Below are 23,041 nucleotides of genomic sequence, written 5' to 3'. Positions count from 1 at the left end.
CAGCAAGGTTTAAATAAAAGGTAACTTATTAATTTGATTAATACATATGTTATTTAATTTTAAATAAGGATTTAATTGAAAAATATTATTTTATTTTAAACTATTGATTCAAAAGTATTAATTTCAATAAAACAAACAATGTCGCTTAATTTACTATATTTGATTTTAGATTTCTTACAATATTTGAAACAAAAGAATTAATAATAGCAGCATGTTTACATCCAAAATTTAAGTTAAACTGGTTAACCGGAGAAAAAAGAAAACGTGCTGAAAATTACTTGGAGGATTTATTGGGAATCCGATCAACTGAAAATTCTTCAAAAGCTGGAAAATCTGACGATCACGATGACTTTTTCATTTTTGAGCAAAAAACGGTGCAAAATGAATTTGAACAAGAAGAATTGCAACGGTTTTTAAAATCAAATAATTGTAATATAGAAATGTTAAACGACTATCCAAAACTTAAAAAACTTTTTATTAAATATAATACAGCTCTACCAAGCAGTGCATCTGTAGAAAGAATGTTTAGCATCGGTGGCTCTGTATTAACACCACAAAGAGGGCATTTAAATGATGATACTATGGAGCAACAAATTTTATTAAAAATTAATAAAGAATTTCGATAAAATTTAATCATTTATTTTGTAATAAACCTTGAAAGAAATCTTGCTTACAATTTTTTAAAAGTTTTTCTTATGCAAAATAATTTATTAGTTTGTATCGTAAAAAAGTAACGGAAATTGTAACGACTCGTTACTTTTTAGTAACTGTAACGGTAACGAGTTACTTTTTAAAATTGGTAACGAGTAACGGTAACGAGTTACTTTTTAGAAAAAATAACGGTAACGGTAACGAGTTACTTTTATAAAGTAACTTTCCCAACCCTGTTCACTTCCTATACCTGTAATCCTACGAAACGCTTTATGTTCCTTTCAATTCAATAATAATATTCTGTAATTTAATCCGTTTCAAATTTCTACATTATCGCTCGCTATTAAAGTAAACGACATCGTTGAAAATAATTGCTTTTGTCACCGATTAAAAATTAATACGAAAGAAAACGAAAATCCAATGAGACGAACGTGAAAGATTTTTCTTTAGTAACGATTATAGGAATCTTGAGTCTCTTCAAGCTTTCCTTTTCGTTTTTTTTTTTTTTTTTCCCCTGTCGAAAAGATCAAATTCACGGAAGCGATACCCATTTAACCGCGCTCTCCTAATAATGTCGTACGTCGTTAAGCCCGACGTGTGTATGCGCACGCGCATACACGCACTCGTCGGATAAACCATACCGTACGTTCTTAATTACGGCGGAAACATTACGGAGTCGGTCCCGCGCGGTTGTCGGCCGTTAATAAAGGGCGATATATCTCTCCCCGCGAGAAAAAAATATTACCGGCACGGGGGAAGTCCCGTAGACCGATATCCGGTTCTGCACGCCACCGTCGATGCAGATTGCGATTGGTAAACGGCGGAACGGCGGTCCCTGATTAAGACGGAAGACCGACCGTCCTGTTCAGAGTTCTTTTTCAACTATTCGTCCGAATAGTTCTCGTCGCAATCCAATCAAATTGACCGCGACGGATATAAAACAGATCAGATCGTTGTTACGGATGAATTAAATTCACGAATTATTAACTCTGAAAATTGCAAGGAAACCACGAAACAAAATAATGTCAGAGACACGTCGTTTTATTTAGCGTTAAAATATGATTAAAGTGGGAATACTCGACTAATCATGATTGTCTCACTTTCTGGAATGCGTGACGATCGTTTAAACTCTCATAACTGTATGCATGGAATTCAGCGAATTTGGTAGAACGAATATTAAAGTGTTTTACTCTTATTATTCTCGAGATAATTCTAATTAAAAATTTCCAAATTTCTCGCGTAGAACGTAATACGGTCGTAATACGCTACGAGAATACGGAAGAATAAAGTCGTAAAAAAGGAGAACAGAGACGCATTGGCTGCGCCTTCATTTTTCCAGCTGGATTTACCAGATATATAAATATGAAACCGGAATTTGCCCATAGATGGCCCTAGCTGTCAATGTAGTTACCGTCAAACCGCGTCATTGGCGCCATTTTCTTGTTTTGACATCTGATAAAGATTTTCAACTCACAACAATACAAGTTTCATACAACAGCATAGTTTTTAATAGCGTTGAACATGTCGAATTTTGTGCCTGGAAACTACGATTTGCGGACAGTATTGATTTTCCGTTACCATTTGAAGAAAACTGCTGCAGAATCGCATCGAATGCTTGTCGAAGCTTACGGTGAGCATGCTCTTGGTAAATCACAGTGCTTTGAGTGGTTTAAAAAATTCAAAAGTGGCGATTTTGACGTGAGAAACGAAGAACGTGAAAGACCACCGAAAAAGTTTGAAGACAGCGAATTGCAAACATTGTTGGATGAGGATGACGCTACCGACAACAAATGATCGATTTGAATCAAGCTTTGCGTGAAAAACGACCAGAATATCAAAAAAGGCAACACAAAATGATTTTGCTTCATGATAATGCACCATCACGCACAGCAAAACCGGTCAAGGAAACGATCGAGGCGTTTAGTTGGGAAATACTTTCGCATGCGGCTTACTCACCAGACTTGGCTCCATCCGATTACTACTTATTTGCATCGATGGGACACGCACTTGCCGAGCAGCGCTTCACTTCTTACGAAAATGTACGAAAATGGCTCGATGACTGGTTTGCCTCAAAGGAGCGACAATTTTTTTGGCGTGGCATCCACAAATTGTCAGAGAGATGGGAAAAATGTATAGCTAGCAATGGGCAATACTTGGAATAAAATATTTTTTATCATTTTCATACAATAAACGTGTATTTTCTATACAAAAATTCCGGTTTCATATTTATATACCTGGTAAATTACACGACGGCGCGCGCGCGCGCGCGCGCGTGCGTATACAGGCAAACGGAGTGCATATAAACGCCCCTGTAATTACGTTGGCCGGCAATTAAGCGTCACTGTAAAGTACAATATTCCCGATTAACAAGGGGACGGCTCGTTATAGGAGGTTCAAGGAAGAAAATATTTATCGCGGCGCGCGGGAGAGGCTTTAGCCGCGTGTCCTTGCCAAAGGCTGGCGGCAGCAAAATTAACGCGACCGATGGGTAGGTTAATCATCATTAAGACGAAAACCCGGCTCTCTTCTACGGGGGCCAGCCCAGACGGATCCTGAGTAACGATCGCGGGAGCACGCGTCGCATTAAGGTCCGCGTAAATTCACGAACTCGTCGAAATCGCCGTTTAATTTCGCGTTGCGAGGCAATCCGCGGCGAGGTCTTAAATTGCATTTTTGCCATTCTCAGAATAATGCAGGAGGGATATATCCGGCGAGGCCGCGGGTTAAAGTTTAAATCGCTATTGCCGTACGAAAGTGCAAAAGTATATCCCTCGGCTCTCTCTAAAGTACGCGATTTATCGCAAATCGCGTGTACTTGAGTTTCGTTAATGGCGCAAAAGAGATTGCGTAAACTGAACTATAATTAAGCAACATCCACGACGTGGATCGCCTCCTGTCTAAGGTAGCGCGAATTTATCGCTAATGGCACGATTTGCGAGGATAAAAGCGCGAAAGTGTCGGGTGGCGATAAAGATTCCGTATTTATCGTTTAGTTAAGGTATTTAGCGAAAATACCTTTGTAAAGAGTTCGTGAACGACTTGAAACAGTATTATAAGTATGTGATTATTTTGCAACGATAGTAATTTCACTCCGGCGCGCGTATATAAAACCGCGGTTCTTAATTGCGTACTCCTGTACGCTTTTTCGCGTTGTCAACGAAAATAAAGGAAGAAATATGGAAATTATCGCGTAGCGAGTCAATCATCATTAAAGGCAAAAATTCGGCGCTTCCACGCGGGCTATCTTATACAGATACTGAATAACGATTGCGTGAGAAGGCATCGCATTAAGATTCCTATTAAATTTGCAAAATCTTCGATTCGTATCATTCAACATACGTGCCGAAAAATTATGTAAGCGAGATAAATTTCTATGCCATTATTTATATATAAGCGTGTAAACGAAGATATTTTGAATCCTTTCCAAATTATGATTCAAGCGCAATCCTTAAGAATGTTTTGGCTGTACGATAAGAGCAAAAAAAAAAAAAAAAACAAAAAAAAAATTAAAAAAAAATATTTCTTATATTTATATTGTTTGAAAAATCACATAAATTTATCCGGATTATAAATAGAATTATAAAGTATCACAAAATAATATGGTTTTTAACGTCTGCGTAAAAGAAAATAATTGTAATTAATATTTTTCCCAATTTATGATCGTGAATACCCCCTGAAATAAACTGCATGAAATAAAAAAAGAGTGAGAGAGAGAGAGAGAGAGAGAGAGAGAGAGAGAGAGAGAGAGACGGATAATATGTTTTTACAATTCTTAGTAAATATTTTTGAAACGAGTAAATGAATTTAAATCAAGTTTTGCATAAATATTAGAGTTCTTTTTGATACGTGAAAATTTTGATTTCGTTGGCAATGCTTTTCCCATATCAAATTTGTCAATAAGTACTGCAATACGCATATTTTTCCATTAGAATGAGTACCAACTTTAAACTTAAATAATTTCTAAAGCTATAGTTAAGAGAATTGTGCACAGATTTTGCGCAGACAATCCGAAGAAATAATCGAACGATCTACGAAATTTTCATGCTTTTGTCAATGTTTTGTCGTATACGACGCATACATCCTTAATGCGAGATATTCTTCTGCTCGTGAACGAGACGAATGAATTTTCATTCGGTACAAACGAGTCATCATACGAATCGTGACTAACATCCGCGTAGTCCGTTCTGCGATACGCAGTCGGGATAGGAGGAGTAGCTGCACTTTTGATATCCAAAAAAAGGGAAGAGCAGAGCAGGAGAGGAAAAAAAACAAAACCTTCCGGCCGTAATTTATCACTGTTAGCCCACCCTCTAGGAGGGGCACTGCGCTCCTCCTAGAGGGTGATTTCATCGGCACGAGTTAAAAAAGTGGCATCCACGCTGACGAGTCAATTCATCTCTCGTTCCACTGACCTGAAACGCGGATGATGTCACGCTACGATCGTGCGAGAGCTTGGAATGTTCAAGGATCGCGAGCTGTGTGTGTGTGTGTGTGTGTGTGTGTGTGTGTGTGTGTGTAAGTCACGTGTAACATCCCGAAAGATTCCGCAACGAGGCACCCAATACCTTTCACATCGCATACATGCAACGCATCAATATAATATTTTTTTTCTTGAAATCGTAAAAATATTCCATCTCGCGATCTTTCATTTAATCGCAGCAATTTTGCCGACTCAATCGACAGAAGCTCGCGTCTCCGAGAGAAATCTCCAAGGAAACACGGAAATCAATTGCGGATCGTGTCAGGGTCCCAGCGAGAAGAGAGAAAGGGAGATAATACAAGAGAGAGAGAGAGAGAGAGAGAGAGAGAGAGAGAGAGAGAGAAATACTCGCCATGCGCGGTTCGTCCCGCGGCGTCCGTATCGAATGCTAATTAAACGGGTGTCGACTGTATCAAAATACCTAACGGTCGCGGCATAAGCGACTATGGACCGATCGGCGCGGGCCACGGTATAGTTTTCGGGGAGCCGTGTGGAGCCTAATGTATGCCAGTGGGCTAGCACGGTGGTCCCGCGGCACCGTGTGGGTGGTCCACGTCCTCCTGCCAACCAAGGCACTCCCCTATGCTACGGGCACTGCTATGTGCACTATATACTCTCCATCTGTCCCTCTTTCTCTCCCACATTCTCTCCCTTTCCTCTTTCCTCCTATCGTCGTGTATTTCGCTCTTTCACTCGTCTCCCTGTTCCTTCTCATTCCCCGTACGGGGTGATACGCACGCGAGAACGCTTTCTCCCTCCGTCTCTCTCTCTCTCTCTCTCTCTCTTTCTCTCTTTCTATATATATATATATCTCTTTCTCTCTCTTCGTTCGCTTACATAGATTCGCGCATTTAGTTACGCGTTCAAACACACGGTTGGCTGTGGTAGTCGCCGAGATCCGTGCAAGAGACGGGCCTCTCCTGATGCCACCGTCTCGGGCTGTCATGAAGTCATGACCGATCTGTCAGTGGTCTCGGAAGCGCTCCGGAACGCTGTGCGCGATCGCGCGAATCGTGCGAGTCGTTTTTCGAAAAACTGCAAGAGAACGAAAGACGATTCTCAACCTTCTTTGATGAGTGTCGTATCTAATGTAATTTTATTCGATTCGATTTGAGCAGAAGCATTATTCTATCCTTCATATATCGATTATAAAATTGCTCAGAAATATACAGCATTCTTGGTAAAAGGGAAAGAGAGAAATCCTATTGTTTATCGTCCGACAAAGTAATAATTTCTGTAAGCTCTGTGTTGTAATGCCGGCATATACGCGCATCTTAAATCTCTCACTTTGTTCACATCTCTCGCACACACGTGCGCACACACGCTCTAACATTCAGCGGTACCTCTTACGCGAGACAATATAATGCGGGTCTCTATTTCTTCCAAGTGTGCGAATACGGATTTAACTTTCTCCTATCTCGAACGCAACTATTTCACGCGAATAAATATAAATCTCTAATATAATTAATGAAAATTCCACCGCGACGTTTCTTTCTCCAAAGTTTTATCTCTTTCGATCGAAAAGAATAAAATTCTCGTTTTAACATCACGTCCATTTTTTATTTATTATTTTTCCAAATTAAACAGATATAACTAAACGTTAAATAAATTCCAAGATCATCAGATCGTAAACGTTTGTTAAAAGGAAAAGAAGCAACATGTGAATCCTGGTGGATATAATCGTGCGTGAATTTGAAAAATCCTATCGTATTATTGGGCTTACTTATCGATGACGCATACGATGAAATACCTACTTACTATCTACGGATGCACTCTCCATGCACCGATTTCATGCAAGCACTCGAGAAAGAGAGAGAGAGAGAGAGAAAGGAGGGAGGAAAGAAAGTGGAGTAGCAGGGAGAGGCGGAAGGTGGAGGCACTCGCGCGCACGTGTGGTCGACGGTGTATCGCTCAATTGAGCGAACGCTGTGAAAACCGGTCCATATGGGTTTCGGACAACCGGGACGACAGACGCACGTCACGTGGCTATCGCGACTCTGACTAATTCGACGGCATTCGAGCGTCATTTTTTGTTCGGAAGACGAAATCGAAGATCGAAGAATTAGATTTATACGTAAAAGTTAAGTCTTAAAGTTGTATATCACTTTGAATATGAAGCTTTAAAAATTTTGATATTCTTATTTGTAGACATATTGTTACTATACAGGGTGTTTAAATGGCGAAACTTCACGAGCGTATAGCTTAGGACCGAAAAAGCTAAGACACAAAGTCTTTTAGAGGTTTGCTCGTTTTTCCTCCATTTTGGAGAAAGTCGCAAAAAAAGTTTTCGTTTCTTTACTTATTTATTTACATTTTATTTACGTTATCATCTATTGCCCTCTTGCGGCAATGCAAGCATTACATCTAGCACCGACCTCATTAATTGCAGCTCGTTCTAGTGATATTTGGCGCGCTGCATCTATGATTCGGTCTCTTAATTGCTCTCTTGAATTGATTGGCACCTTAAGAGATAACGTCAATATTTACATACGTAAGGAACCATGAAGCGGAAAGTTTATACGGTGCCAATCGACTCAAGAGAGCAACTGGACACGAGAGATTGAATTTTTGCGATTTTCTCTACAATGTGAGCAAAAACGAGCAAACCTTTAAAGCAACCTCTTGTCTTAGTTTTTTGGTCCCCTATACACGCTCTTGAATTTTTGCCATTTAAATTGGGGACACCCTGTATATGAGATATAAAATAATATCAACTTTGGAATATTATAAGTATGAAAAAAATGAATGGTTGAGATCCATCGTAGAGTTTGGCCCCGAGTTTTTATATTACGCAGCCCGTTTTAATCCCGATTAGATGGTCTATTGTATTCGCGGTCCCTGAATTTTCATCAAGGGCTCGCGTGGGAAGAAGATTGCCGGTTATTATTGCCGTGGAATGGATGTATAATTTGAACTTAGTTATTCACGATTTTGTTATTCATTTTACTATTGACCCTCCCCCGCCCCTTCTTTGCTCGTCGCATAAATTATTAATGGGATTATGTTTACCGCTTTATAAATTTCCGGAATTATAGCGCGCGATGCGCTCGATTGTCTCAATCAACACGCCGCGAAAGATATCTGTCCGCGTACTCTCGCGTGCATTAATTATATCATGAATAATGCATATACGACCATACTTATTTACGTCGTGAAATAGCTCTTTCGGAACCTATCTCGAGCCTCCGCAACACGTTCACGTTGCGGCGAACGTTGATTTAGACATTTCGTGCTCACGGAACCGATACGATCCTCGGCTTAAGCAACGCGTCTCAAGTGTCTGCCTATTAACAAGAAAGAGAGAGAGAGGGGGGGACCTCGCGTCTTTTATTCACCAATACACGCATATATATGGTACATACGCGAGCGTAATGTACCGTTAAATACCTTTCTCGAGAGATAATGAAAAAAATCCTAAAAATAATTAGGAGCCCGAGGAAGAGAGAGAGAGAGAGAGAGAGAGAGAGAAAGAGAGTGAAAGTTCAGGAGGTGAAAAATTGGCGCCGTCAACGGAGATGCAAAGTGCGAAACGGTAAGAATAATTTTGCGTGCATAGGCAGGGACGAAGATGAAGAGAAATGCGCGCACGAAAGAGAAAGAAAGGGAGAGCGAGAAATTAGAGGAGAGAAGGAACGAGTGAAAGAGAAACGGAGATAAAACAGAGAAAGAGAGAGAGAGAGACAGAAGGGGGAAAAGGAAAGCCTGGTGGGCCGGGTTTTATTAATACGCTTGAGGACAAATTAGCCAGCTGATTGCACGATTTAATTATAACCGTTCCTCCCCTCCTCTTTCGGCTCATCTCGCTTCATCTCGCACGGAAGAGAAGACAACCAAGAAGAAAGAGAGAGAGAGAGAGAGAGAGAGAGAGGGGCTACGCTCGCCGAGACCCTGTCGTGTCACGGCATTAAAACGTCGACTGCTTTATTAACGGAGCCTCGGATATGCTCCTTCCTCTTTCTTTCCGGGTGCGTGAATGCACAGCGTTATCCTGCCACAAAGTGACAAAGCAGCCAACGACTCCGGAGCTCGGACCTCCGGAGAAGATAGCCTAATTTTTAGAAGCGAACTCGCGTCGCTTCGCAAAGAGAGAGAGAGAGAGAGAGAGAGAGAGAGAGAGAGAGAGAGAGCGAACAAATTGCTTCGAATTGGAGCATGAAGACTCGCGTTACTTTGTTTTGGAGGATACATTTCGGGCGCGATGCACGATTATTCTGGCACTCGCTCGATTTTCAACTCGGGCGATATCTCTTAATCAATATCTCAATAATTTCTCAATCGACTCTCGATAGACTAGTTGAATCTCATTTGTTAGACGTAAGACGATCACATTTCTGATAATCAATTCAGTGTAAAATCTCATAAGAGATATCTTGATTTCAAGTCGTAATCGAGATATCATTTCGAAGCAAGAAGATTCTATTTCAGTCTAATTAATGTTCACGTTGTTAATGGGATTTCGTGAAAATTCGTAAACACAGCATAGGCAAATAGTGAGTTGGGAGCGTTTCAGATTTGAATCCTAGCGCTAATGCGAACCACTTAACATATAAACACTTATTTTCACACATGTACATAAGTATATGGTACATATATACGTGCTAATGTTAATAATTAAACTATTTTACCTGACTGTGAACGTCATCTTATATAATCACTCGAGAATTCTTCACAGTTGAGAAGAATCTTGTTTCTTAAGTCGATAATTATGCTTGAGCTTGATCACATACAGGGTGTCCTAGACCACCCGTACAACCCTTTTCTTTAAAAAACTAAGCATTTTAGAGAAAGACGTTTCCAACAAAAATTGTATGGTTTTCAGGAGAACATAAGATGGTGTCATTGGTTTGACCTTGGATGACATCGTCAAGGTCAAGTCAAGGACACCTTTAATTTCTTAAACGAAACCTCCTATTTTTTATTGCATACTCTTATAGCTTATCTCGAGACCTTTTCAAGACACTATAATAAAGTATTTTTTTCATTAGGTACTCTTTTTGAATTATTTTATATTTTATATTTCTCACATATTTTGATATAAAAGATAAAATAGCTCAAAAAGTACTTAATGAAAAAATACTTTATTATAGTGTTTTGGAAAGCTCTCGAGATAAGCTACAAGAATATGTAATGAAAAATAGGGGTTTCCCCATTTACAAGAAATTAAAGGTATCCTTGACTCGACCTTAACGATGCCATTCAAGGTCAAACCAATAATATCATCTTATGTTCCCCTCAAAACCATACAATTTTTGTCGAAAACGTTTTTCTCTAAAATGCTTAGTTTTTGAAAAAAAAGGGGTGTACGGGTGATCTAGGACACCCCGTATAAGCGTCATTTTTCGTTCTAATATACTTGTTCACGAGCGCGATATTATTTACCTTAAAGGCGTACGGATTTATTCACCATAAAGGCGACGAGAGTGAAACACAAGTGTTGGAAAGTCGCTGTCCGCACCTCTTCGCCGTTAGTCGCGTACTTCGCGCCCAGCTTGTCCGAAATAGAATCCCGTGTGTTCGCCTCGTGTTTGGTCAGCCGAGAAAACATCGTGGAGGGCACTCGGTGCACGAAAAGGTCCCACACAGAAATCTCTCTCTCGCGGGGGAACGACGGGTCCGTCCGCCCTCGTCTTCGTTCTTTTTTTTTCCCTCCCCCCCGAGACTATACATAGTCACTATTCATCGTTCGTATAACCCAACAGACCTACCCACGATGGGAGTCGAGTCCCGGTAATGAAGACGTTTCTCTAGGTTAGGGGAAGTTTGACGTTTTTATGGGTCAGCCTTGACTCTTCTTTTTTTTTTTTTCGACTCTCCTTTCTTCCTCCACAATCTCAACCTTACATCCCGCTTCGTCTTCCATTTCGCCTCGCCGCTCTCGTGTTCCTCGAAGGACCAAGCTAAGCCGGCACGACCAGTTATTGACGGGTCTATCATCTCACTAATTCCATAATACAAGATTTTCGGTTTTACGGTGGATGTTAACGACCGTGCGAGAGAATCACGGTGCGACGACCTTTCGCCGCGACGTATGTATGTCCACAGGAATGCGATAAGAGCACTTGGCACTTTCATTGTACAAGCGTATCTCTGGAGTAGGACTGCCATCCGTCCGAATTTGTTCTAGTTTTTCGGGAACATCCGGGAACGTCCGGGAGGATTTTTCAAAGTAGTCCGGGTTTTTTAAGCGCGTGACACAAGACGACGTCGCATTTTGAAGCTGTGCCTGTGTATGTTGTACGTATACGGTATTATCCGAGCCTTAGGGCATTGGGATCATTGACAGTAAAATAAATAATGTAGTATTACATTATTACTATTATTAATAATTCTTAATAATAATGACTATTGATAATATTATTGATTATTCATAATTAAAATAAAAATTATTCTATTTTTATCGCTTTATCAGCAGTTGTAATAATTTCACATGATAAATTATGGATGTCCGGTTTTTAATTGGAAAAGTCCGGGGTTTCAAACCTTTAAATACTAGTATAATTACCCGTCCGTATAATTACATATGGCAGCCTTACTCTGGAGAATAATTCCGATTCTATCATGATTATTCGCGAAAGAAAAATTATTTATATACAATTAGTAGCAATTATAATTATTGTCATTATTATAATTGCAGAATATTCTGCTCTATTAAATTATAACGTTAATATTTTTGTAATTACTACAAAGAAAAATTCAAATTTTTTTTATAATTAGATATGTACTTTGTAAAAAAAAAAACTAACTGATATCTCAGACAAAGCATCTGCAGCTTTTTTGCAGACACACCGTCTGAATTTTCAAATATATTGTATTTCTTGGAACTTAAAAAAAAACGATTCTGATGATTAAGACAGCTTGTCTGAATTCTTTTTAAATCTGAAAATTTAGACAGAAATGTGTCTGAATTTTTAGAAATTTTTTCGTATACATATATGTATATCTTTACAATATATTCTTGAAATATCAATCTTTGAAACTTTTACGTAAAGTATAAAAAAATATAGGAATTTATTTTTATTTATATCGGAAATTTCTATCTCTATTATCATTCTCAAGACACACAATTTTGTACAAGATGTTAAAGAAAAAGATCTACACTGAGAGACCCATTTTGTCGAGTGAAATAAAATTTGCTTGAATCAACTAAATCTCTTGTTTGGATATGGGCAAACAAATCCCTTAATTAATACAAGAAAAAAATTTAGTTTGAAAATATGATAATACTAACACACAAATTTGGTTCAGTGGACAAAATTATTAATTGTATAAAATCAAATTTTTGGTTGTTTTTTATTTTAATTTCGTTCACTGAATCACATTTGTGTGTTAGTATTACCAAATTTTCCAACTGCAGTTATATTTGCTTTTGTCACATCATCCAAAAGTTTATCCATATTCAACAAGAAATTTACTCGATGGTTGTCTCTTGTGATACGATAAGAAAGAGATATACAGATTATATTCTCCATCTTTTCGATTCTCTCGTCGTTAACGAGAGACTAATCGGTATTTCCCGGACAGATGAATCCGCCATGATTGAAGATGCACTGCGTTACTGCACATCACGCTACACTGCATAACAATTGACTGCGCAGTGACACACGAATGTGCAAGATAGCTTATGATATTCAACTAAACGATTTAGTTCGAGCAACAAATACAATTATTTAAAACGCGATGAGATGGATGAGTTTGTTATCGCAACAATAAAATTTTATTCGGATAAACAACTCCATGCAAAGAAAATGGTTTGTTAGTGTAACATTTAACTTCTTTCTAGTAACATAATTTTTATTAAATAAAACCAAATTACATGTTCAATCAACAAAATGGTTCAACCAAATAATTTTGTTTTATTTAACGAAATGAGTCTCTCAGTGTAGCCAATACCGCCTCGATCAATCAATGATTCTTTGTAGCAATTTGCAAAACAACGGCATATCGATCTAACGTTCTTGCGTAAGGATATCGTAACCGCGAAAATCGAGACGTCCTTCGCCCTCGAACGAAACGATCCACTTGGGCTACTCGATGACGGTGGTCCTCGAGGTACAAAGCCTCGTCGCTTAAGCGACGTGCATTTTATTGACGTAGCGCGCGATCCGGCGGTCTCTCGGAAATACTTCACCTTTCGTGGACAGGAGTTCGACGTTCCTCACGTGCTAACGCGATCCTCATAAAGTCGGGCGGGGCCATTGTCACGATTTGACTTGCGTGTAAAGCTCAAGTGAGCTCGAGCCTGCTTCGTACACGCGTACGTTTATTACGGCAAATAAACGATCCCTATAAAAAAAAGATCTCTGTATTATATTTATCATTTTAAATCAAGAACGAAAATTCAATGAAGTCATAAAATTTGCGTAAACGTACGAATTTATGATGCGTTATAAAATCTCTCTTTACCTTATGGTTACTCTTTCGCAAGAATCTTATTTGGATGATCTGTCAAGAATCCGGGGGCTTCATTTACGTGCCGCTAGACCCTAGAGTCTGAAATTTGAATACATATTCTCCATTGAATATTTATTAATATTAATTTCTGCATGGTCATCAAATTTATGAACCATCTGGACGAAGATAATTATTTCTAGACTCCAGGTAGAGATAAAAATAATAAGAGAGAAAGAGAGAGAGAGAAACAATCTGCATATTAATAATTCAAAATCCATCAAATAATTACGTGCCATTTAACCGAAACGTATATTCTCTTTCGCGGTTTTCGACGAAAGTTGCGTTTCCACCGCATCACAAAATTCTCGAAACCGCCAGCAGGAGAAAGGGGGCGAACTGACGAAACTTTGCCGCTTTGTTGCTGACTCGATCGTCGTAAAGTCAAACGAATGCGTGTGGGATTATCACGCGTCAACGTGCATACTCGGCCGAACGTGCTCGAGCGCATGTGAACACCCCGAGAGGAGACGGGATAAATAGACGAGGCATGGGAGGGTTTAACTCAAATTTTGCAAGCCTTGTTGCATACCTCGGCGCGGAAGCAGTTTTATGGAGATTGCACTCTCGCCGATGTTGCGGAGGATGTTATTAAGAGATCCGTGTAACGAAAAGAGCTTGGGGAGTTCGCCCCCTACTTCATCGGCATTTAAACGGGCATCCCCAAAACATCCCGAACGGTCCCTCGAAGAGTTATCCGTCTAGTGTCGCGGAACGCGCTGACCCGTCATACTCTTTCTCCTCGACGACAGCGCACTCTCACGGGCTGACTTCCATCCCGTCCCGCACTACTCTCCCCTCGTATATATTACGAGGTACTTTGGATATCAAAGCTTCCTCTCCTGGGGCCCGTATAGGCAGGATCTATGGGGGCCCGCACGACCCCAACGTGTTCAGGTCACTGCTGACTCGCGGGAAGGAAAAGAGAAGAGGGGGAGGGAAATTTATTTCGACGTGGTCGCCGAAGCCTGTCGTGCAACGACCCCGAGACGTCTTAACTTCGACACATTTGCGAACAACGTCTACGTATCATTTGTTATGTTCTCCTCCTCTCTCTCTCTCTCTCTCTCTCTCTTCTTCACAAGAAGTATACAACAACACGATATACCACGAAACCCGCTTTGAAACGAGACCGTTAACACTCGAAAGACGGTCCGGGTCTCTCAAAATGTCCTTTCTGAAATTTATTTCGGTGAGGTGAACGCGGGCTGTCGTCCCGCGACCCCGCCAACGTCTTAACCGTAACTTACATCGTTATTTTCATGTTACATGCGTGTGATGTTGTAGTAGAATTTGTAATAATATATGTCTATTGAGATAATTAACATAATACGAGAAAATAATATTAGTAATAAAATAATATTGAAGAGCATAGAATAGTAATAAAAATTGATAAAATACAATAACGATATAATAGAAAATATTTCAAGCAAAATAACGTAGATGTTGATTCGGCGTATGAACGTCAGGCAGCGCGGACATTTCGTATTGACGCGGTATTGACAACGGCAATAAATCCCACGTTAAGATTAAGCGAACGAATCCAGGAACATTCTCGGAACCATTACACGAACCAAATCACGAAGCCTCTAATGACTAGGCCGCGTCTCGCGGACGTATCCATAAAAGTCTCGGATGCTTCAGCGTAGCGAATTCTTCGAGGCGCCCTGCGCCGACAGGAATCGTAGACCTAACCTGAAATTCCACGAGAATTCCAAGCACGGCTGGTCACATGATACTCCGCTTAATCTACCGGAATCGTAGGATCATCAATGAGAGGAGCAATCGTCCGTTTTCGTCCAATCTCTTCCTCTCCTTCTCTCTCTCTCTCTCTCTCTCTCTCTCTCTCTCTTCGTTTGTATAAATTATTTATCGCGAAAATCGAAATAAAAAGAAAAATGCTTATATAATTCGAAAACATGTACTACATTGACGAAGAATTTTTACAACTTCTATAGAAACATCGGAGATACTCATCGAAATTGTAATATTGCCAATATCTTCGAAAACTGCTAATTTATAATATAAAAGATTTTAACCATATATATTCGATTATTAAAGAATTTGTTTGTGTTTAAACAAAAGATAAATTTACATCATGTTATATACAGGGTGTCCCATTTTAAAGGACCCACTCAAATATCTCAGAGACACTGCGTTAAATCGAAAAAATGTTTCAAACAAAAGTTATGCGGCTTCAAGGGGGCCATAAGATGGTGACAATGATTTGACCTTGGAAAATCATTTGAAGGTCATGTGAAGGTCAACTTTAAAATCTTAAATGGAAACCCCCATTTTTTATTTAGTATTCTTGTAGCTGACATCGAGAGCTTTCCAAAACACTATAATAAAGTATTTTTTTATTAAGTACTTTTTGAGTTATTTTATATTTTAATCTGACATATTTTGATATAAAAAATTAAATACCTCGTAAAATATTCAGTTTTCGATCATTTTACCGTAATATTTCTTAAATTAAACTAAATTAAAATTGTTAATAAAAATATTCCTTAATGGTCCTGCGAAATTATAGAGAGATTCATCAAGAGGAAAATAAATGTAATGTTATGCATATTTATTCTCTTATATCGACATATCGTATATATTAATATATACATATAATATTATATAATTAAATATGTGTATTAATTATTTAACTATCGATTGCGATCAACGATATTCTGTAGGTTTGCCGAATGAAAGCTTAGCTAATACAAGTTTGAAAATCTAGAAAGAGCGAGGTAGAATCGCATTTGTCCGCCAGCATGCGTGTGGCACCGAGCGGCGTGTGGCGTCTGTGCGTTTGTGCGTTCATGCGTATCTCTGCGTAACCGAGGCTGCTCCAAATTGAGCCTTGTGCCGCATATAGTCCGGTTTCGTTGACACCGTAATACCATGTTATTCGGTATGCGAAGTCAACGTGTCGAGAATTATCACATTATCTCGATCTATGTTCGCTTAATTTATTTCTCTCTTTCTCGAGAGAATATATAATACAATTATTTTCATTTCTATTTCAGTTCGCCATTAACGTTGCGTAGCTATATTTATTGCGATAAGCTGCCCTCTAATAAGGCTTTTATACTCGAAGTAATTTTACTTTGAGGTTTGTTTTGCGGGTATTTTCTGTTTACCTATATAATATATATTAGATATACGGGAAATATTTTAGCTATTCTCTGTCTATTATATCACGCACGTTGCGTGAATTTTCTCGAAAGTAGAATTTATGCTGATATTCGACGAACTTATCCAGCATATACGACAAGAAAATACGACAGTAAATTCGCGCACACGCCGCATATCTGTCATCGTCCGACTTTGAGCGTCTCCTGACATTTCTCCCCGTCGGTTTTCGTCACGCTGTTCTCTTTCTTCGTCTCCGTTTCTCTCATCATTATCGTCAACCCGTCCGTACCCGGGATCCCCGTCGCGGAGATCCGCGTATATTAAATTCACCGTGGTCTCATATGAGCCACGAAATTAAGCGATTTCGCGGGACCACATGGGGAGGTTTCGCCCCCTCCCCCATCTGCGCGGTAACATGCTTCAATTAAACGTACCCGCCCCATCAGGATTATTAATCCCGAATTAATGCGGCGCGACAATGTGAAACATTTCTGTTTGATCAATCGGATTTATATCGGCAACAAATAAATAATCTCGTGCAATTTCTCCGCTTGACATGATCTGTTGATCCAACGATAGTCTATCTCGCATTATATTCTCGATTATTAATACGAATCAAATTTAAATATAGTGTTTTAATCACAATTTAAAGAAATTAAGATTCAGTTACTTTATTATCGCTGCAAAAAAAAAAAGCTTGTGTAAATTGTTGTACAGCATAAAAAAATTATGCATGCACTGAGAGACCCATTTTGTCGAATGAAATAAAATTTGTTTGAATCAACTAAATCTCTTGTTTGAATATGGGCACAAGCAGATCCTTTAATTAATACAAAAAAAAAAAAAATTTAGTTGGAAAATTTGATAATACTAACACACAAATTTGATTCAGTGAACAAAGTTATTAATTGTATAAGATCAAATGTTTGGTTGTTTTTTATTTTAATTTCGTTCACTGAATCACATACTAGGTCTATAAATACTAGGTCCGTATAATTACATATGGCAGCCCTACTCTGGAGAATAATCCCGATTCTATCATGATTATTCGCGAAAGAAAAATTATTTATATACAATTAGTAGCAATTATAATTATTGTCATTATTATAATTGCAGAATATTCTGCTCTATTAAATTATAACGTTAATATTTTTGTAATTACTACAAAGAAAAATTCAAATTTTTTTTATAATTAGATATGTACTTTGTAAAAAAAAACTAACTGATATCTCAGACAAAGCATCTGCAGCTTTTTTGCAGACACACCGTCTGAATTTTCAAATATATTGTATTTCTTGGAACTTTAAAAAAAAACGATTCTGATGATTAAGACAGCTTGTCTGAATTCTTTTTAAATCTGAAAATTTAGACAGAAATGTGTCTGAATTTTTAGAAATTTTTTCGTATACATATATGTATATCTTTACAATATATTCTTGAAATATCAATCTTTGAAACTTTTACGTAAAGTATAAAAAAATATAGGAATTTATTTTTATTTATATCGGAAATTTCTATCTCTATTATCATTCTCAAGACACACAATTTTGTACAAGATGTTAAAGAAAAAGATCTACACTGAGAGACCCATTTTGTTGAGTAAAATAAAATTTGTTTGAATCAACTAAATCTCTTGTTTGGATATGGGCAAACAAATCCCTTAATTAATACAAGAAAAAAATTTAGTTTGAAAATATGATAATACTAACACACAAATTTGGTTCAGTGAACAAAATTATTAATTGTATAAAATCAAATTTTTGGTTGTTTTTTATTTTAATTTCGTTCACTGAATCACATTTGTGTGTTAGTATTACCAAATTTTCCAACTGCAGTTACATTTGCTTTTGTTACATCACCCAAAGTTTATCCATATTCAACAAGAAATTTACTTGATGGTTGTCTCTTGTGATACGATAAGAAAGAGATATACAGATTATATTCTCCATCTTTTCAATTCTCTCGTCGTTAACGAGAGACTAATCAATATTTCCCGGACAGATGAATCCGCCATGATTGAAGATGCACTGCGTTACTGCACATCACGCTACACTGCATAACAATTGACTGCGCAGTGACACACGAATGCGCAAGATAGCTTATGATATTCAACTAAACGATTTAGTTCGAGCAACAAATACAATTATTTAGAACGCGATGAGATGGATGAGTTTGTTATCGCAACAATAAAATTTTATTCGGATAAACAACTCCATACAAAGAAAATTGTTTGTTAGTGTAACATTTAACTTCTTTCCAGTAACATAATTTTTATTAAATAAAACCAAATTACATGTTCAGTCAACAAAATGGTTCAACCAAATAATTTTGTTTTATTTAACGAAATGGGTCTCTCAGTGTGATCCGTCATTTATAATCTTTTTTTGCCATTCAACGAAGACTAATTTTATTTAATGACGATGGTCGAGTTTTGGATGAGCACTGTCAATCTAAACTTTCGCTTTACACGTTTTATTCATCAGGAAACAATCTCGACGCGAGGCTAATAAAGGAAGTCGAGATGATGTACAGGCTCTACCATGTAGTTGACTTCGTCTTATTCGAATAACCCACAGTAGCCGGATTGTCAGATGTTGTCGTGGGCTTCGTTGCAGGGGACATGGTTTGATAGCAGTGGACCAGGCGTGGGGGACGAATGGAACGAACGCTGAATCGGTGTTGGTGGTCCACGGTGGCGACTCGAAACAATGAATTTACTTCATAAATCTCAATTCAGTCCGGACCACCGTCCAATTAAACTTAATCTCACGACCACCGCCGTAGGGCCATTTGCCTAAGATGTATCCGAGTCGATGCCACGCGGGGACTCACATTTCAATATGTTCATTAGAAGTCTTCGTAACACTTAAATTTAATAACCGTCTGGAGTATACGGAATATACTTACGATACATTCCGTTAATGCATCACAATTAGCATCATAATCGTACGAGTTTTATTTCAACACACAATCTATTTTTGTTTTTAAATAGGAGAGTTTTTTTTTCATAAAAATCTTTAAAAATATCTAAAAAAATTTGATGAGAAAAATAATAGTAAATAAAATAATACAAGACAACAAATGTACAACAATTTAGAAACAAAATATGAATTTGTTTCGAAATTGTCTTAAGCTAAAACAAAAGCGACGATCAAATTTCATAACTGGGGAAGCAACGTTGGTAGCGTCGGATATTTGGAAGAATAAAAGATAGTAGTCCGAAAAATTTGGTCACTTGTATACGAATATCCGGTCGTTCGCGCGCGGAAGGGAGTTTGTTCCTGGAAGCGAAATTCCTGGAGATGGCCTTGCGAATATACTCACGAATCGTGGGATTCGGATCTTGCGCGCCCATCGCTGCCTTTTATTTCGCCCGCAAACGAGAAACATACCGATAACACGTGTTCATATACATTCGTTCGAAACAAGTTGCGATATCTGGGCTCTCGACAAACGCGCGTCAACGAGAATCACGCATAAATGTTGCCTTCGTCGATGATCATACTTCTCCGTAAGATATAATAAAGAAGCAAATTAAAGAAGATCTTTAAAAAATTCAAGTGTGTGTTTCCGGTTTCTTTAAAAATATTTTAATTAAAGAGATTCAATATACAGAATGTAACAGAGCGTTCGTGTCAGCAGTTTTTTAAGGAAACACAATTCGCATTTTCGTGAATAATGTTTCACGCAAAAGTTGTTGAGCTCTAAGTGGCGCATTATATAATAATATTAGTATGACCTTGAACAGCATCGTCAAGGTCATATAAAAATCACTTTGAATTTTTTAAATGGAACCCCCTATTTTGCATTCTTGTAGCTCGAGAGCTTTCCAAAACACTATAATAAAGTATTTTTTCATTAAATAATTTAATTTTTGAGTTATTTCATATTTTAATCTGACATATTTTGATATAAAAAATTAAATATTTCGTAAAATATTCAGTTTTCGATAATCTTACCGCAATACTTTTATGTATAGAATAATGAGACAAATCAATTAGTATAAAGAAATAATTGTTTTTAAGAAAATTATTTACAATGTATTTTTTTTAACAATTACTTGTTTTTTTTTGCGCTCATTGATTTGTCTCATTATTTTGTACGTAAAAGTATTACGGTAAGATTGTCAAAAACTGAATATTTTATTTTTTATATCAAAATATGTCAGATTAAAATAAAAAATAACTCAAAAAGTACTTAATGAACAAATACTTTATTATAGTGTTTTGGAAAGCTCTCGAGGTAAGCTACGAGAATATGTAATGAAAAATAGGGGGTCGCGTTTAAAAAATTTAAAGTGATTTTTATATCACCTTGACGGTGCTATTCAAGGTCATACTATAATTATTATATAATGCCACTTAGAGCTCTACAACTTTTGCATGAAATATTTTTCACAAAAATGCGTTGTTTCCTCAAAAAAAAAACTGCTTGTACGGGCGCTCTGTTACACCCTGTATATTGAAATCTCAGTAAACATAACAATTTTAAACAAGAAATAACCAAGCGATAATAGTACTGTCATTTCTATATGGTAAATATTTCACAATAAACTTATTCTAGAAATAAATATTGCATTTGTCAAACCGCTATCATTTTATATAAAATTTATATATAAAGCTTCAATCATCTTCTTTGTCTGTAAATTCGTTTGCTATGTTATGTGCTATTGTTTCTTGCGTGCGCCAAACCATTCCCGACACATTTTATTGGAATTAATTTGATTCCAAGAAGGTCATGGCAAAGAATTCGATGAAACTTTCGTCTTTGTAAGGTGGATTACGCGTAGAGAAAAGCATGACGGTAGCCTGAGGCTAGAATAGATGATTAATAGCTTAATTTCCATCTATCAGCAAGTCATTTCTCAAGCGTTCTCAAACGACGAGTATCTTGGTAACGGTATGAGAACTTTACGATTTGCGACTTGAAAGGAACAGACGAATAATAATTTAATACAACTTCAAAGTATCGTGAAGACAATACGATAATTAGAATTTCTAGGAGAAGTATAAATATTTTCCGCTAGACGTTATAACTTTCTAAAAGTTTACGATTTACATGAGCATTTATTGAATTATATATATATGTGTATAACACAGTAAATAGATGAAGATTTTAATAAAGTTTTTTTTTACATGCATACATATTAATCGGCACACACATAATTTACTTTCTTCCTTCATTCTCGTATTTATTCTTCTCTTTTTCTTTAATTTTTCTAAATTTTAATCTTTCAAAATTTCTATCAGTTTTTCTATTTCCTAATTTAATTATAATTAATAATTAAAAAATTTAGTACTCATCTTAAAAAATGTAATATTAATATATACAAGGTGTCCTAGACCACCCGTACACCCCTTTTCTTTCAAAAACTAAGCATTTTAGAGAAAAACGTTTTTAACAAAAATTGTATGATTTTGAGGGGACCATAAGATGGTGTCATTGGTTTGACCTTGGATGGCATCGTTAAGGTCAAGTCAAGGACACCTATAATTTCTTAAACGGAACCCCCTATTTTTCATTACACATTCTTGTAGCTTATCTCGAGAGCTTTCCAAAACACTATAATAAAGTATTTTTTCATTAAGTACTCTTTTTGAGTTATTTTATATTTTATATTTTGATATAAAAAATAAAATAACTCAAAAAGTACTTAATGAAAAAATACTTTATTATAGTGTTTTGGAAAGCTTTCGACATAAGCTATAAGAATATGCAATAAAAAATAGGGGTTTCCATTTAAGAAATTAAAAGTGTCCTTGACTTGACCTTAACGATGCCATCCAAGGTCAAACCAATGACACCGTCTTATGCTCCCCTCAAAACCATACAATTTTTGTTGAAGACGTTTTTCTCTAAAACGCTTAATTTTTGAAAGAAAAGGGGTGTGATCTAGGACACCCTGTATTATCGTCTTGACATTTCGTCAACATACATAAATTTCATTTCTGAATAATTATGTCATATATTTTTTTCGCACAACTCCTCCTTGTTAAACGTGCGAAATCTTTCGTAAATCTGGCGGTTGGCACGAGCCGGCACTTTTGGCGGGCCAGGAAATTAAGATGTATCGTCGAAATCTGATGTGGCCAATTTGCATCCGCCGCCAACGCCTACGCGCCTTTCCGCCTCCGCGAGGGGGCCCACCCGTCTGGGACCAAGCACACCCATTCGGAGAGCCCATTTGATTGTTCAACAAGTCCTTAAAAATCCGGACATCGTCTAACGAGTCTTGTAAATACCGATACGCATGTGTGCGCGTATGACATAAGAAAAATCGCATCTTAACATCTCGATAACGAAGTGTAGTACTCTGCGTTGATACCACTGCTT

At 37.5% G+C, this 23,041-nt stretch overlaps 1 protein-coding gene across 1 annotated transcript in view; it reads left to right on the top strand.

The window, feature by feature from the left end:
- Positions 1-23,041, top strand: part of LOC138940123 (segmentation polarity homeobox protein engrailed) — a 92,344-nt gene that overhangs the window by 43,674 nt on the left and 25,629 nt on the right. The window lies entirely within an intron of this gene.

Source organism: Polyergus mexicanus, unplaced genomic scaffold (assembly GCF_030449975.1).
Source record: "Polyergus mexicanus isolate NDT 795.1 unplaced genomic scaffold, iyPolMexi1.0 SCAF_16, whole genome shotgun sequence".
In the NCBI taxonomy this organism is placed as follows: domain Eukaryota; kingdom Metazoa; phylum Arthropoda; class Insecta; order Hymenoptera; family Formicidae; genus Polyergus; species Polyergus mexicanus.
Note: the sequence above shows the minus strand (reverse complement) of the source record. Positions and strands in the feature narration are given on the sequence as shown.